Below are 18,379 nucleotides of genomic sequence, written 5' to 3'. Positions count from 1 at the left end.
TAGGACAACTTCCTTACTTTTATAAGCTCATTATAAAATTTCTGTTAACATCTTCAATCTTAATGCCACTGAGATAATTATGATTTATAATGCATTTTCACATAGCTGATTAGAGTAAGCCTGTATCACAATTTCCCCAGCTCCATTCTGAAAAAGTTTTACTCTGATATTGTTATTGTTGCCCTGAGCAGGGTATAAGGAGTGCCATGTTTTAAAAACTCAGATTCAGTTCAACTTCTCTGCAATTTGGGGTCGTGGGAGGATGGGCAGAGGGTGGAAAGTTGGGGGAGGGAAACTAACGAGGGCTAGTCAGTAGCCATAGAGAGGAAAAAATGGCTTTGGCAGGGTAAATGGTGACTGGAGAAAACCTAACTCCCACAGGTAGAGTCAGGGTTGTCTATGACTAGAACTCACCTTGAACTCAGAGATTATACGGCATATTTGCGGAAGCAATTTGACTCTTTTTGTGAAAAAGAAACTTCTATAACAGGAGCAGCCAGGAGATGAGAGTAGTGATGTATTGCTGGCTGGAACTGCAGCAAATGCTAAACTTAACTTGATCAAAAGAGAATCTAGGAGACTGACACACAGAAAAGAATGGTGTAAAGTGAAGTTTCTCTATACCACGGTCAATACTGAAGCTGAAACTACATTTACCTTCCAGCTCCTAAAGAAAACCAAGCCCTGTGTGATAATCAGTCACACTCCTTAGCAAGGAAGAGAATTACACTAACAACCAAATCAACATAAAGACTTTGTTTCATTTTCTTTTCATGTATAAGAAGCTAACTTTCATCTTGACCACAAAAATTTCAGTCAACAAACTGAGTTCTACTTTAAACTCATTTAAAATATTGCTCCATTTACTTGAGCCTTGATTGAATTAATGAAAAGGAATTAGGAAATGCTTACCTGATCCCATATCTTAGATGAACTTTATAACCCTGCACATGAGGAATTCTCGTAACACAAAAATGATGTGAACCACACCCAACCCAGGGCTCTCTTCCCCTCTCCTACCTTCTATCATCATCACTACTGCTTCTCCATGCTGAAGGATAAGTGCACACCTATGTATTGCAATCTGAGGCTTCATGTCCCAAACTTCAAATACTTTTCAGTTAAACTGACCAATGTCCAGTGTCAATCACCTCAATGACCTCCCTGCTGTAAGTCAAGAGTGCAACAATTCAACAAGAACTTCTGTATCTGTTAGCCAATGACTATACCTATCACTGTGTTAAAAGTCAGGCAGAAGTAGACCTTTTAACATGACTAGAGAAACATACTTTGTCAGGATGTTAATAAGTCAAATGGCTTTGCCTATTAATCTGAGATTGAATTCAAGTGTGCAGGTGAATAAACAGATCTTAATTTCCAGCTTTGATGACCATGTTTATTTGCTCTCTCTGTAAGCTTCAATTTTTCCAACCCTAAAAGCCTGCTGAGATCCAGAGCTTCATCATTCCAACCAAAACACTTTTCTAAATCTAGACACACCCAAAATTCTAAAGATGAAATATATTACACAAAAAATTACAAATCCTCAAAAGGTGTTACAGTGAAACTACCACAAACTCACACATATCTCCTTGACAGGCAGAAGATAAGTGGATATAGAAAAGATCCTGAGGTAAATACCAGGTTAACACTACATCACTAAAAATGTATTGAGAGGAAAAGTATTAAGTGTAATACTTTACTCTTAATGTTAACTGAATTGTGTTCTTCTTGATTGCAAAGGTTGGTTTTTAAATGAGTTCTGGAATTATAAGTTTGATCTTTTGTTAAATCAAATACAGTTATTAACATTTTATCCTATACTACATTTTATGTAGGTGTTGATTGTCCATCTGTTTCTAATATACTCCTAGCACTTTTTTAAAGTGTTCCCCTGTTTCTGGAGACAGCCCTTGCCAAATAAGAAATCTAAATTCTTTCTAGGTGAAAACATTCATTCCTGACAAAAGGTACAGCTTTTTAACTCTGAAAATAATGGGACTGAACAATAGGCTCTTGGTATCTTAGCCTCACTCCAATATGTTGGTTAATTGTACAAGTCCAACAGATTTTTTAATGAATAATTACTATTTACATGATCAATCAAGTTATGTCATAAATTACTAATATATGCTTCTGCTTAATCCCAAATTCAAGACATATATTTAAAACAAAACCTTCTCTCTGGCACCAAAAACAGGGAACTTACATGTTGGATCCTATACAAATTGAGTGGGACACAGATGCTCCACTTGAGCTTGGCAACGCTGGGATAAAATCCTGTAATCACTACCAAGCTCAAATTCAACCACGCAATCAAGGTCATGAATTAATGAGCTACATGAGATTTAACCAAAATAAGAAGTGCCTATCTTAGGGTATTTTGCTTAGTTTGACATAAAACTCTAAATATTTATAGAAAATATTATCATAAAACATGTAATTTGATCTTTGCTGCAGAGGCAATAAATTTTAACAGCCTGGATGTTCACCATTGTAATCATCATGTCCTAGATAGAAAACAGATGCTTAAATTAAGTGTTAATAAAGCTTAGAGACAAATTTCTAAACGTCCATTAAAGATTTAGAGAAGCTAGATTCACAATATGAATTTAATATAAAAAGTTGAGCATAATAAAGGGAACACTTGGATTCAAAATTCTTAGATTTTACAATCTTTTGAATTGCGCCACATTTTTGCAAAATCTCTTTGTGTCTTTTATCATGAGTTCAATCAAGACAATACTGGAATAAGACTTACAAAACTTTAGCATCTCAAAAAAGTACAAGTTTTAAGAAATATATATTCATTGGCCATTTGAAACGTTATTTGATCATTCATAAACTATTTTGTCCACCTAAAATAGGTGAAACAGGAAAGACTGAATACATCCTTAACTGCAGAAGTATTCTTTGGGATAACATTTCCTAAACTTTACAACACCACCCCCGACCCATTTATGGATAATCATCTTGAGAGATAAATATTCTTCAAGATATCAGGACTAAAGGTCTTTAATCATGTGGTTTTGCTGCCCTACCAAATTATGAATCTCACTGTATAAAACTTAAAGCCAAAACTAAGATATCAAAACTTTGGGGTAAAGAGTTACAAGTTTGGCCCTTCCTGGCAGCAGGTTAAAGCACAACACTAAAGCCACTTCCACATGAGTTGGACCCCCACCCCCACCTGCTCCAGAGCTGACCCACATGGTGCTGCAGACCCCTCCTGACCTGCCCACTGCTCCCCTCAGCAGTGTACTTCATCAGTCAGCCTGTTCTGCTCCACACTCTGTCACTGGTGAATCCTCTTACCCCTCTGCACCTCTAGCCTGTACCCCAGTTCTGTATGCATAAATAATCTTTAAAAAAAGCTACAATTTTAATACAAGACAGTGCTATATCACAACAAAATGAAGAAAGTTACAATGATACGCTATGAATTACTCTCCAGTACCGACATCATTTGTGTCATCCTCCTGCTAGCCAGGCACTCAGGGACACATTTACAACCACAGTCAGCTCTGATCATTGTGCAGTTTACTGGATATTATTTACATGAACAGGGAATCAGAAAGACTTCTGAAGCACATGTCCTGCAGCCTTCCGAGTCTGACTTCACAAGATGTCACAAAGAAGTCCACAGTCAATCACTGCAGGTTAAGGAAGAAGATGAACCAAGATATGGGTGCAAAGTAGTGTAGACGGGATCTCCAGAAGATAATAAACATATTTTCCTTCTAATTTAACAAGTCACAGACATTTCTAACCTTCAAGACAGTCTGCCAAAACTGGAGGAGACTGCAAAGATGTACCAAATCAAACAATCATGCAGTCAAAAGAAAAATAACTTTGGCTCAACACATTTTACCTTGAGACAAAGCAGTATCCCTTTAACATATTTCACCCAAAACGTAAGCAGCTGAAGCAGACGTGTGTTGCACATCTGGAGGTGGGAACCAGGCACCCCCTGAAGAGCTCTGCATGTATGTCAATTGCACTGCAAGGCACTTTAGCATGCTTTTTTATCAGCACCCATCAGGGCCTCATCCTCAGGGCTTGGCACCACAAAGAAACTCAAGAAAATTATAGTTGGGACATTGACAGGCACATTCCAAGCTCCAATCAACTGAGAGTTATATTCCAGCCTATGGCAGAGTGAGGGATTCAAGTAGAACCTAGGAATTCAAATTAATTAAATGGCATTTACAAATTCTCCAGAAACAAGTTTCCAAAAACATTTAATAACCAAATAAAAAAAAATACACAAACACACAGAGCTATGCGTAGATCCTGATAAATTAAAATCATAAACGATGAAATGTTTTCTACAACGTACCCTCACTTTGGAAAGCCAAGCATTTTAAGTAATAATCTCCCCTTCTATGAGTTCCCAAACACTTTGAATTCAAAATCCCAATGTGTATCACTACACTAGATGTCAATTCTGACAGGTAATGGAAAAAAATGTACAATTACAAATAGGAACAATAGTCACAAAACTAAGCTGTTAAAATGGACAAAATATGACACCAGAAGCACTAGCTCTTTAGCATTACAGCTGCTGCCACCAATAAGAACTGGTTGTTCAAATCAGGAAAAAATACAAAGTGGTTCGACACTGTTCATTTCTCTAAAGATAGATGATGTCTTGAAACAAAGGGAGGGTCACATTATTGTATAAAACAGCCACATGATTGAATCCATGAGAGAGAAAATTTACTCCATAAAACTGTTCTAATGCCAAAAAACAACAAGCTTCACGTTCAGATGCGTGCAATCCTATAAGCCATAACTAGAAAGTGCTGTGCGGCACACTGCGTGTGCCAAGTGTTGGCTTGGGTTTTCACAACACACTTAAAAGACCCCATGGAAATGTTGACAGACTGTTGGTGCTAATGGTAACTCCAACATGAGCAGATCTAAATATATACATTTATGAAGATTACGAAACCACCACTCTCATTGGGCTGAAGTTTACACAAAGAGATAATCCAATTATTTAAATAGAAAAAACCAACTGCTCACAGAGCCAGATTTTTATTCTAGAAAGTATTTAAATACTTCTTATACCAACACAACCTCAAAATAGTTTTGCAAACTTCCTAAGGACTGTAACAAAAGTGCCATAATGCCCGACCTAGGCAATTGCTTGTGGGAAAAATCTCTCCTTGCCACCTATCCTAAAATTAAATTGTTATCTTAAAAAGGGGAAGGAGAATCAGTTCAATGTATATTCCCATCGTATATAACTTCCTCAGCTATCCAACTTGTGCCACCTGCTTCCCAAAATAGGAACTAGTTTGCTAACTCCTGTTTATTCCACTATTTTAACTAAGTGGAAAGAAAACTAGATGATGATCTGATGTAGTAAATACAGCCCTCAAGAAGTTTCAGTGTCATAAGTAACCAGATTTAAGATTCCACATATGTCGGGTGTGGAAGCTTCCGTGGGTTTTAAAATTTCTTTAAACGAAGACAGGAGGGGAAAAATCGAGTTAACTGAGGGTTATGATAGTGTACTCAGGAATACACTGATACAAAGGGAAAAGTGAGAGATGTATTATGTTCAATATAGGGTGCGGTTTGTAAAATATCACATACAATAAGAAAATTCAGAATGATTCACAACTAAATTGCCAAACCTACACAGAATTTAATTATGAAATTTTTCAGCCGATTGTCTGCATTTAACATTTATAAGCAGTTTGTTTTGGCATTCTGTGCAGCTGCCCTAACCTCACAGAAATCCATACCTTAGCTAGAATTTGTGATCTAATTGCTTTAACTAATCTATTCTGAGAAAGATCTGTCTATTCGGAACAAAAAGAAGTGGAAAAAAAAAAAACAAGGACATCAGAATCAGGGAAACAAAGAAAATGAACTTTGAGGAACATGTTACGTGACAAATTGCAGGCTATGGGCTTTCATACTTTTTGAAAATAGTGCTTATTACTCAATCTCTGTTTATCAAAGTGAATAAACAGATCAGAGAGTTTAAGAAACCTTTCCAAAGTCATACAGCCTGTCAGTGACAAAGTTGGAGCTAGATCTGACCTCCAATTTCATAAGGCATTTCCCCCCCTTTAAGATATGTATGCAAAGCACTTAGGGAAAACATTACATTAAGATCACAATTAAAACAGTGAGGAGTTTCTTTCAAATCAGGCTGCATCCTTGTAATTTGCTCACTACTCCTTTACTCTGTTTTTAGCTACAGCAAAATAATCAAAGTTCCTTTTGATGGTTAGTCACTAAGAGCACTGTACTAATTCTTTAACGTAACTACAACTATATTAAGCCCCATAAACCAACAAAACTAAGATGTCCTCTAAAAAACACTTCCAAGTAAAACTGCTAATAAATCAAAAAGGGTAATAAGGGAAACTGAGTTATAGGTTTCTTCTGGCAGGGGTTAAAGAATTATACAAGGTAAGTCTTTAACTTTGGCCATACAGGACTTTTTAAAAAGGGATCCATTTGACAAGTTCAAAGAAAAAACATCACCCCAAACCATGCAATTTCCTGCAAATGAGCCACTCTCCTCATTGTCTTTGAAGACAGATCCTGTCCTGGCCAAGGGGTCTTTGAAGTGACACAGCAAGCACACCTGTGTAATTAGAAAGGCGGGACCCACACTCAGAGGATCAAAACTAGACTTTAAAGATGCGCTGATGGGGGAGCTCTGTACTGACCAACCCAATAGACAAGGAGAAACCTCTATTCTAGACACTTCTGGAGAACAATTTATGCTGCTCTGCAAGGCACATATATTAATGGAAAACTGTAAATAGTGCTTGGTCACTCTCAAAAAGTGCATGTGCACGTATATACAGACACAAGGTCTACATGGATGTAAAAACACGTACACATGCACTGATTTTCTGAACCACTTTTATATATGTTATGAACATTATGCTCTCAAAGTTCTTCAGTGTCAGTATGCCAAAAGAAAGACATTACACTGTATCAACCAAATGGATACAATACTATCTTCTAATTCACAGACCATGTACAATTATTCCAAAAAGGACCTTTATATCTACTTTTTTCTAGACAGGTATCCCATCCATGGTCATAATACTGCACTGCATTATTAGGCTATGTCTCTTCCACCTCTTTTAATCTGGAAGAGTTCCTCCTTTATGAGCCTGAAATTTTGAAAAAGAATAGATTCGCTATTTGCAGAATGGCCATTTGGTCTGCTGAATGTTCCTTTGTGAGAATGGTCCCACATCTGGGGGATAACACACAAAGTAATATTAGTCTTTTCCTTATGGGCATTATGAGGTACATCATGAATTTGGTTGCACTACTGGTGGTTAACTTTTTCCTTTGGTTAAGATGTTGTCTGCAAGGTTTCTATACCATGAAGTCATGGTTTTTCCTTCTGTAATTAAAAAGTTATTTTTCTGGAGATATAAGAAAAACTATATAAATAAGTATCCTATTCTTCGCTGAGCTTTCACACACTAGTTTTAGCATCCATTGATGATTCTTACCTACGTCAATCATTAATCTGATGGTTATCAAAGGTGACTTTAAGATTTTTTTTTATTTATTTATGCATACAAAACAGGGGTGTAGGCCAGAGGTTCAGGGATTGAGAGGATTCACCAGAGGCAGAGTGAGGAACAGAACAGGCAAATCTACTGAAATAAACTGCTGAGGGGAGCAAGGGGGGAAAGAGAAGTCTGCAGCTACCTGGCTGTATTGGCTGGTGATAGCTTTATCATACTACGACTTTAACCCCTGCACCACTAGGGAGGCCCCAGAGGTAATTTCTGACTATAATTTCTTCTTCATTTATTTGTGGGCATTCTAGAGAGTTAGGAAGAGACTTCTCCCCATCTCTCCCCACTTTTTTTTCTGCTTGTCTGTTTACATGAGTAGGGAGTCATAAACTTTATCAGTGGATTATAACTTTTAATTGTATTTAATGGTAAAATTATCCTACATTTGGTGGAGTATTTCAAGAGGCTGTGGTTTTAAAATTGTATTTCAAACAATGTAGCAGCATACATACTGATTTATACAAATTAGCAATTTATACAAATTAGTATGTGTAGCATACTACCAAATGCTTTGGGAAGTAGACAGGAGGGAAATCTGATTTATACTGAAAGAGCTAAGAAATAGGTTGTAATATGAGTTGAGCTTAAAGTAGGGTTTTGCCAGTGGAGGATATGCCAAGAAGACCAAGTGGTATGTTCACACATGTATACACTGAGTTGGAGGACACCAGGATGAAAAGTTCAGTATGTCTGACCCTGTTAACAATTTATTGCTCAGACAGTAGCAAAATCAGCAGAGCAAGCTGTTCAATATTTAATTTGGTCACAAGAAAGGACTGTTGATAAACCAGAAATTGAATTAATAAGAATAGAGAAGCTATCACCCTAGAAGTGTTATTAGGGACTTTTAAAAATGTATATTTTTAAAATCTGGAAGGAAATAGGTTTGTGTTCACAGTATATGTTCTTTAGCTTCTTAGTTCTGTGCTTTAACCTGCTGCACCACCAGGGAGGGCCCCAAAAAAAGAATTTTAATGGAAACAGATAAATGTCTGATTTTTAGTAGGTGGGAGAAACTGAACTTTAAAAACTCCAAAGTCTACAAGAGACTTTAGGACACCAGATCGTAAGAACCTCTAGTATAAAACAATCACAAACACCTATCCTGATGTTTATTAGTCTCCTAATAGTATAACTCATATCAATAGTAGCCTCATTATCTTCCCCTGTTTTTCCTACATTTATAAATATTTACTTATATACACACCAATCACAAGGAATCAAAGACATGGAAATACATACATATACAATTTTTTTGTAAACTATTTTAAGTAAATCGCAGACATTACACTATTTCATGCTAAATTCTACAGCATGCACACTGTGAGAATAAGGACATTGTCTCACATAATCATCTTACTATTGTCAGACCTTGGAAACTGAACATGGGTAAAATAATGTCCCAAGATTATATGAATTTACTCAGCTATCCCAAAACACATTCTGTTTTTCCACAAATCAAGGACCATTGTGGGTTGTTTCTTCAGGCCATTTAATTTAGATAGCTCCCCCACTTTTTTTTTTTGTCTACTTTGATATTGTTATTTTTAGATCCCAGTCCACTTGTCTTGTAGGATATCCCACATCTGCATTTGAATGACAGTGGCCACATAATTGAATTCACCATCTAGCCATTGTTAATATGATCATTTAATCCAGATCATTTCCTCAAGGCAGGAGTCATCATCATCCTAACACCATTAGATAAAAGTTCACTGGAGAAAATAATCACCAGAGGGACATTACTTATTAATTCCAGAGGAATAGTTGCCTGTATGATAGAGAGACTTGGCCATGTGATCAAACTGAACACCTCAAATGGGACAACACTGTGCTGCTCCTGGTAAAAAAATTCCAGGAGTACACACCTGTATAAAATCCTTACCAAGACCTATTCTAATAATTACTCCCAATTTAATTCCACAGGAATCTAGAACTTTACTGTTCACACTGTTCACTTCCTTCCTTTTTTTTTTTTTTTAAAGATTTATTTATTTATTCATACAGAACTGGGGTACAGACCAGAGATGCGGAGGGTGAAAGGATTCACCAGGGACAGAGTGGGGAGCAGAACAGGCAGATCAACGAAGTACACTGCTGAAGGAAGCAGAGGATGGGTCAGGAGAGGTCTGCCACGCCATGTGGATCTCCTCCGGGGCAGACAGGGATTGAACTCATGCAGAAGTGGCTTAAGCTTCTTAGTGCAGTGCTTTAACCTGCTGCGCCACCAGGGAGGGCCCTTCACTTCCTTTTTTATTCACAGTACTGAGAATATATTTCAATAAGGAGTGTAGAAAAAGAGGACAAGAACTCACACAACGCATCTTGTTTCTACTCAGTGCAAGAATCATTGATGAGACTTATAGTCTATCATGCATGAATATGTAGACATGCACCCGCATACATAATAGCGAAGGAGTGCAACAAATAAAACAGCTTTCAGAGAAAGTCAGTTCATCATTGTGGTGCACAAGTATTTCTAGGGCCACCATTTATATATGGTTATGCCCTGCAGCGCTAGGGGCACTGTTCATATAGAACAGTTCTGCTAAAAAGGACCTAAAGCAGAATTTCTCACCTGATGACCATGAGCCCTTTGTAATCAGCAGAAGTAATTTGCTTTAATCACATATTTATTCATTTCACCAAGAAAATTTGTATTTCTTAGTCTTTCTGGAATGAACAGGCAGTAATGCCCACTTTCCTGTTGATAGCCATCAACTCAAGCTGTAGAGCAGATGTGTGCACACTCCATTTCAGTTTATCACTCTCTCTCCTAGCTGGTCACCACCCTATTCACAGAAGTAGCTGCCAGGTCTATAAGGGTCACCCCTCCCCTAAACTCATGCTCATGGACATCCTTTTCCTAATCTCCAGTTTACCTACAAACTGGGAGGTTGAAGTCATCTTGCAAACTAATGCAGACTTCCCTGCTGTGGATTAATAAGCCTGATAGGATAGCTTTTTAGTTAGAACCTAGGAGGGACAAATAAGAATACAGATGTTATATCTAAGTGATATCAATGAAAAACAAGAATAGGCACAAGTATTAAGATCTTTTACACATATTTAAAATGTGCCCTAATTTCTTACATACAAAATAATCACCTAGTAAAATGGTTTGTTCAGTGTAGTCTATGTTCATAGAGCAATTAAAAGAATCTCCTCAAGGACTCTGTGGCAAAGTCAAAAATTATGAAAGAAAAACAGATTTAACTAAAAATCAATACTTAATGTGACAAAATGATAAATAGAAAAAATATAGCACATACAACAAAGGGTCCTTTTTGGTATAGTGTATATTTGCAATTAACATAAAGATTCTCCTAGAAGAGGAAGTAGGGGATATAAACAAACTCTTTAAACAAATAGAAATAACCAACAAAGAAATGGAAAGATGCACATAAATATATGTTCAACCTTACCATGACCAAAAAAATGCAAATTAAAATGAGTCAACCTCACCATATTAAGGTTTAAGAAACTGATGATTAAAAATCTGCCAGTAAACATCTAGGAAATGAGCATGTCACATACTGTTGGCGGGAATGTAAATTAGTACAAATCTTCTGGAGTATAATTTAGCAATATTGAACTTTTCCTTTAACCTAGTGACGTCACTTTTAGACATCTTGACAAATTGGACAAATACATAGTTATACCATGCACATCACAGCATTGGTTTAAATAGCAAAAGAAGATGGTAAACAGACAAAATATTATTAGTAGAATACTAATAACTTAAATCTAAAATATTGACTTTAAGTCATTTATTGTACATAGAAATTTTGCTTAAAATATAAAGATGGCTCTTTCCATATAGAACAATTCAGGAGGGGAGTTGATTGTAAGAACAATTTAGAATGCTCTGTTTGGTTATTAAACAAACATATTATATGTTGTGGGCTATCATATATGTAATCTACTGGGAGGACTCACTGACCATGTTCTCACAACATTTCAGTCCTCAGTTTCTTTATTTGGTGGGATTTAGAATTCTCCACACTTCTTAGTTTTTACTTTAAGTTATTCAGAGTTTGAGATGCAAAATACAGAAAACTAAATCCTTAACTTACATCTGTGATTTACCTGAAAAAAAAAAAAATAATAACTGGGCAGGAAGAATTACTGTCTCTTTAAAAAACACAAATTCTAATTTGCTTAAAATATACACTGGAACCCAAAGGCCTTAATAACTTTAATTATAATTTCCTCTGAGTAGAACATTCATAAGCCTTAAATCCCTTTACTGAGTTTTATTGCCAGTAATTAGACAAAGTACATAGAACTGAGTGTGTGTATATATTTAAATTTAATAGAAGAAACATTTCTGTCACTTAGTCCCCTGTTTTTCAATACAGAATGGAAACACTTAAGGAAAAGGATAGAGACGGGATGAATTTGGAATAGGTGAGAAGAATTTCCAGATTAGTTTAGCATCCACATACAGAATTTGGGTCCTATTTATATAAATAGTTTGTTTTAATTATCCCTAAAGTTTCCAAAAACATATTTAGTGGAACAGCTGAAACCAAGATTGGCTTTTCACACTACCACACTACCTGAGCCAGCAAAACTTGAAAGCCTTGCTGTGCAAAATGTGGTCTTTGGACTTCCAAAGCAGCATCACCTGGAGGCAAAATGTTGGCCTCATCCAGTGAATCAAAATCCACATAATAAGATCCCCATGATTTCTATACAATGCTTGAAGGCATTCATATCAATGTTCTGTACCCTCCCCCACAAAAAATTCATAAAGAAAGTAAGTCTCTGCACCTGAAGATACTAAAATTACCTTTGTGCTACCTCTCCCACACAGACAAAAATCAATTCCAAAAGGAATCATGTATGTGTCTTTCAGAAAAATCAGAAGGCATAACTGAAGTAGAACCTACCTATTTTATCAACCCCAAACAGCAAATTGCAAGCAGAATGATGTGCCAAAGAAATTCAAAGGGTAGAAATTTTATTCCCCAGAGTAATTAGTTGACCTAATGCAACCTGCCATATGGGAAATTACTAGGTCACAAAGTTCTGTCCTAGTTCAGGTTACATAACAGAGAGCTATTCCCCCAAAGCTGAAAAGGAAGCCTTAACAGTACACTGTATAAGAAAAAAAAAAAAAGACTAAATATTAGAAAATACAAAAGTTAAGGGTTTCAAGCTTTCATTCAATGAAATTTACAACCCTCATATTGGAATTTACCCTAAATTTAAAACCCACACAAATCTGGCACAGATCAGAGTCTAATGGGTCTTGCCACATTGGATCAGACTCACAATCCTTCCTGTCCAGGATTCTGATGATGGCACCAAGGGACACGCTGTGGGGAGGATGGCTGTTCTTTGATGTCAACCTCAAAGGTTAGGAGTATACCCAAAACATCCTAGTTCCCTGTAATAAGCCATTATGGATCTGTCATCCACAAATTTAGTTAAACCATTTTTGAGGTTATTTATATTTTCCACCCCTACTTCCTCTTAGAGTAATCAGTTCCATAAGTTTATGACTAGCTGGGTAAGGTGATATTTTCTAGTCCCAATGCTCACCAAGTCTTGGAATAAGGCAGTTTTATTACTATCAAATAATTATACATCTCATCAATGTTGTCAAAGAAGGCAGTGTATCTCCTCACAGTGTTTGTGTCACTACAGAGTGCTTTTTTTCTCCCTCTATGGGCAGAGAATCCCATCTTGATCATTTTAGAATTTGTCAATCTTCTCCAACTTCATTAATATATTCTGTTATATTCAGGAGTGATTATCAAGGAAAGGGTTGTCTTAACTTATTCAAAGATAGTAGTGTCTACTTAATTTTAAAAGCCTTTTCTGCTTCAGGAGTCCTAAAGTCCCTTCACTATAGTAACACAAGAGAAACTAGAAACCTAGCTTCACATGCTTATAATTTTCTATCCTCCTTCTGTTCTGTTTTGCCTTCACCCTTAAACTTATGTGAACATAAAATCATCTGCTTTTTTTGTATTTCTGCACACTTGGGTAAGCTCAAGAATTTGCCCTAAAATTTCTCCCCATTGGATTGGACTTTTACTGACTAGTGGAGATTAGCATCCAAAAGTGCAACAGCCAAAAATGGAACTTGTGTACTCAAGTAGGAAATTACAGCTACACTTCTTATCAGTCTTCAAGTTGCCCATGTGCTACATACTTCCTTTCTAGAAATATGTCCTTCATTCCACCTGTGATTAGTCTAAATCAGCTTGCTAACCATCAGCAACATAAGCAGACTCTCCAATTACATAATGACAAGTGTTCTTAGACAAAGTCAAATCATATAGGCATGTGGGTTACATTCTTCAGTATTGTATTTTACGTGCTAGTTCTACGTCACTCGGGGAAGTAATAAAAACTGAGATTTTTTTTCCTATTATATAAACCCATGTGATACAAAAATGGGAACCACAACAAAGATTTCCTTTGATCAAACTTAATAGAGCTCCTCTGAGTCCTCTTTTCCACCAGGTCTCAACACTGACCCTGTCCTTGCTGGGCCTGACTAAACTGTAGTAGCAAGAATTCTGCAAAATCACTTTAGAAACGATCCTTCACCCTTGATATCAAATCACTCTCAATACCTGACCAAATTCCTCATCCTACATCCTTGATATCAGATCACATTCTTCATCCCCATCTCTTGAAATTTGGTCACTCTGTCTTCAGCAAGAATCCTTCCAGATGGTTTAAGGGTTAGTAAGAATTCCTCACCCTTGATATTACCTCTTAGTTATTTTGCAATCACAAACCCCCTCCCATCCTTGCCTCTCATCCTCGATGGAAATCCTCATTTTTCCTTGTATTTGGCATTGAACCTAATTCTCTCCTACAGTTTCTTTCTCCTGTGGCATTAGTTCTGTATAAAATCTATTTCTGCTACTTCACCTATAGTTCTTTGATAATCACAAAGAAAAGTAAGATACCAATTATTAGCAATCAAGACACTTTGAAAGTAACGCTGTAGAGACAGGGGAAAAAGGCAGCCCTTCTAAAGAAACTCACGTTCCTCCTTCCACTATTCCCTCTGGTGTGAGAGGAGAAATGAGCACCCCTGCAGGGAGCAATACAAGCCGGCCACCTGAAGGCTGAACCCCCGGATGAGGACAGAGCTACAGAAATCTCTACAAAGTGGGTAGGGCCATACAGAACAGAACTGTGAAAAGGAATAAAGATGTTTTCTGACATGAAGGATCTCAAACAAAAAGAGAGGTGGTGGTGGAAGATGGACTCTAGGAAACAGGGACTCAGGGACCAGTTAGCGACAAAAGGAATTCCTCAAGTGGTGGTGAGAGGAAAGCTGAGGTGACACCGGTGAAGCAGTCTCACTCCCAGGTTGAATCAGGTCAGAGACTCTGACAGAAGTCTCATCAAAAGATAAAATTAATAAAACAGTGCACTCTAATACTAAGCCGAGATTTAGGCAAACTGAAGGGAGTTCAGAACTGAATGGAGTTCAGAACTGAATCAGAGGTGCAATCTAGAGAGGAAACCCCACCTCCACAGAAAACCAGCAGCAGTAAGCGGTACTGGAAAAGGCATGGAATACGCTAGAGATTCACCCTGTGGCTTAGCCGTGCTTGTAGTACTATGAGAAGAACAGTTGCTGTTTGTTTGTCCAAAACTGCAATATATCCAGAGTGGAGGAGCAGGGCAGAGAAGTGGGCTTGAGAGCGCAGAGAGGTTCGTGGTGACCATGAGCTACCTCCTTCCCAACAAGGAAATTCCACAGATGAAGTCCCAGGCTTAAAAGCACAGGTGAAGCCAGGAAGCATGCCCGCATAGAGATGCTAAATTCCAAGACAGCTGGGAGAGGTGGCAGGAGGACAAGGACAGTGGGTTTTCAGAAGAAGCCTGGAAGAAACATTTGACTTTAAATTATGTGTGTGTGAAACTTTGATAAAAACAAAATTTTAAGACAAAGGATGTGCTTATTTCCTAGTAATGTTACTAATGAATGATTTATTGACACTTAGGAAAATTTCAATTTTATAGGATTACATTAAGAATTCCAAACTACAGATTCAATTATATAGTACTTACAAAGTCAAAGAGAAAGAAATATACAGCTGAATGTTAATATTTTGTGGGCTGTCAACAGTTCATTATCTATAACAATATTCAAATTCCCAGATTTTTCTAATTGCCACCAATTTGAAAAGTAACAAAAGCCTTTAGAATCTAAAGCCTCATTCTACAGTATCTTGCATCATTTAGCCATTGAACAAAACTTAATTTATTTGATGTAGACAAAAAAATAAAGCATTATTCGTCATAGTGTTTTATTTACTTAATGTGTATGAAATTATATCCTTAATTCATATTTATAAGTCTTTGCTAAAAGGGGACTTCACTTAAATCTTGGCAGAAAACAAGAGTTTTAAAGCAGAAACCCAGCTCACCTCATTCTATGATGAACCCTTTTATGGGTCTTTTACTTGACTCTGGAAAAAAATGAGGGAAATAATCCAAGTTATCGTGATGCGTTCCTATATAAAATATTGGGTTTACAAGGAAGGAATGCCTGTATTAATGATACATGGCATTTGTAATAAATCCTTCTCACACTGTGGTATATTAACCAATATTTCCCAAACCTCCCTTAGGTCAACACAGAGACCTCAAGCAGCCAACCAGATTAACTAGGACCACATCAAGTGAAACCAGGCCACACAGAAGTACTTTCCTACAAGAGACTAAAACAATACATGTATGATTTCAATAGTTTCTCAAGCTGTTCCAGTGTTGGCTAAAACTTACGTCTTTCCAGACTTAGCAAAAACAGACATTACCCAGGCCTGAGGAGTTTCATATTCAATAAAAATTAAGTTTCTTTGTGCCTTTATGCCAAGATGTGTCAACATCTTAAACAGGAATGGAGAGATGGTAGGTACATGATAGAACATCCATATAAAGCATGAAAAATTAACGTGTGCATTACCAAATGCGAAAAAGGTTTTGAACACAGGAATCTAAAAGTGCCAGTCCGCTGATGTCATGGCTCCATCATCTTCTACGAATTTGGCTATTATTTTTAACAATTCATACTTTAAGAGACCAGACTTCACACCAGACATAAAACTGCAGTTATTGCATTCATGTTTAAAATCAATTTGAAAACTGACTTACATGGTATATTTTAGCAGCGACAACACAATAGAGATTATTTTAAAATAAATATGAGATGTATATAAAACAAACATGATAGATTTATTGTTAGGTTTCTGGTCTTGGGCCTCCCAGTTTCTATTATTTTCAAGCCTACGAAAATGAATTCAACTCAAAATGTCACACACTGTGGTCACACACTGACCTGCTGCTTTTACACTATCATTCAATCATTTTTGGGTTTTTTTTTGTTTTTTTTTTTACTTTTACTCAAATCAAGCAGGGTAAGGTCACAATCACCTCCTTTCTTTTTGGTTTCTTTTATTTTTGGTAGTCAGTGTGATTAGAACAATAGTCTTAGGTCGTTCTAAAACACTGGGTAGGGTGCGTGTTAGCATTCAAGCCACTAGCATTTACTGGCAGATGCAGTAATCCCTTGTTGGATATGATGTTTTTATTGCAATTTTCTTTGAAAATAGACTTTATATTCTTTGTCTAGTTCTAGTGGTGGTAAGACTAACCAGTCACTAACGTGACAATCCTAGCTGCCTACCCTTCTTTTCAAGGTCCCAATTGTCTTCAGGAAGACAATATACTTGGCTAAAAAACTGATTTTCTAAACCCTCTAATAGTTAGTAGACATTCACTGCCGACACTCTAGACAGAGAATATAGTCTATGCCAACTGAGTTTCCTTGTTTTTCTTTTTAAGAAGAAAACAATAGCTTTTCCTGAAGCCCTACCCAGAGATCAAAACTTTTACACCCACCCTAGATTCCCACCCCTTCACCACCTCCAGTTACCAAGTCCTACCCATCTTGACTCTCCAATGCATCTCTCACTCCATCCCATGTCAGCTGACCAATGTGGGCTCACTACCAACTGCACAGTGCCATGCTTCCACCTCACCCCTCCCTCAAACTGTGATTTAGCCAAACATGAAATAAAAACCCTATCACCTCCTCTACTGATAAGTCTATCATAATCTGTATTACCAAGAGAACCAGTCTCACCTCTAGAAAACTTTCACCCCCACCCACTCCTATTCTTTAGTTATTTTACATTCAAAATTCAAGCCTTTTATCAGACTGTATTTCATTTATTCACTCAACAAACATCTGTCACTAAATCCTTCTCCAGTATACAAAGCACACAATAAGTAAACTGATATAAGGAGCTCAACAAAGAAAAGTGATATCAACCCCTTCATGATCAAAAGGAAATTTCTTGGTGAAGAGTTAACCAACTTCTCTATGCTTTTCAGTTCCTCTACAAGTCTTCCCACATCTTCCAGCTAACTGTGCTGACAGACTTCATCCTGTATCACCTTAGTCAACTTAGTCCACTCTGGTCTGTGAAGACCATTATCCCTAACCTCTACTCTGCAAACATGCTGGCTCCATCTGTAGCTTCTCCTAGATGCATTACTCATGTCATCATCATGAAAGAGAGAGAGGGAGAGAGAGAGAGAGACAATGCTCTGTTTACATAGATCCCAATCAGGCTATCAAGCTATTCTTACTTTTCTCTCAGTAGAAGCAAAATTTAGGGACTAATTTTCTTTGTCTTCACTCTTGACTTTGGAGAGGAGAAACACTTCTCCAAGTTCCCAAATACATGCGAGAATTTGTAAGTGTGGCAGTACAAACACAGAAAATATGAGAAAGTTATAAAAAAAAAAAAACAAGA

At 37.0% G+C, this 18,379-nt stretch overlaps 1 protein-coding gene across 3 annotated transcripts in view; it reads right to left on the bottom strand.

Annotated features, from left to right (window-relative positions):
- RSPO2 (R-spondin 2) overlaps positions 1-18,379 on the bottom strand; it is a 125,897-nt gene that overhangs the window by 65,935 nt on the left and 41,583 nt on the right. Inside the window, exon 1 of one of the 3 annotated variants that reach the window (XM_012723080.1) lies at positions 15,146-15,221. The exons of the other annotated variants lie outside the window; for them this stretch is intronic. The gene's annotated coding sequence lies outside the window, so the exon portion shown is untranslated. Of the gene's footprint in view, positions 1-15,145; positions 15,222-18,379 lie in introns of those variants that run through there. 3 annotated transcript variants of the gene reach the window in all.

The sequence above is a fragment of the Condylura cristata genome, unplaced genomic scaffold, assembly GCF_000260355.1.
Source record: "Condylura cristata isolate star-nosed mole 26May11 unplaced genomic scaffold, ConCri1.0 scaffold00009, whole genome shotgun sequence".
Lineage (NCBI taxonomy): Eukaryota > Metazoa > Chordata > Mammalia > Eulipotyphla > Talpidae > Condylura > Condylura cristata.
This window is presented reverse-complemented; position numbering and strand designations above follow the sequence as displayed.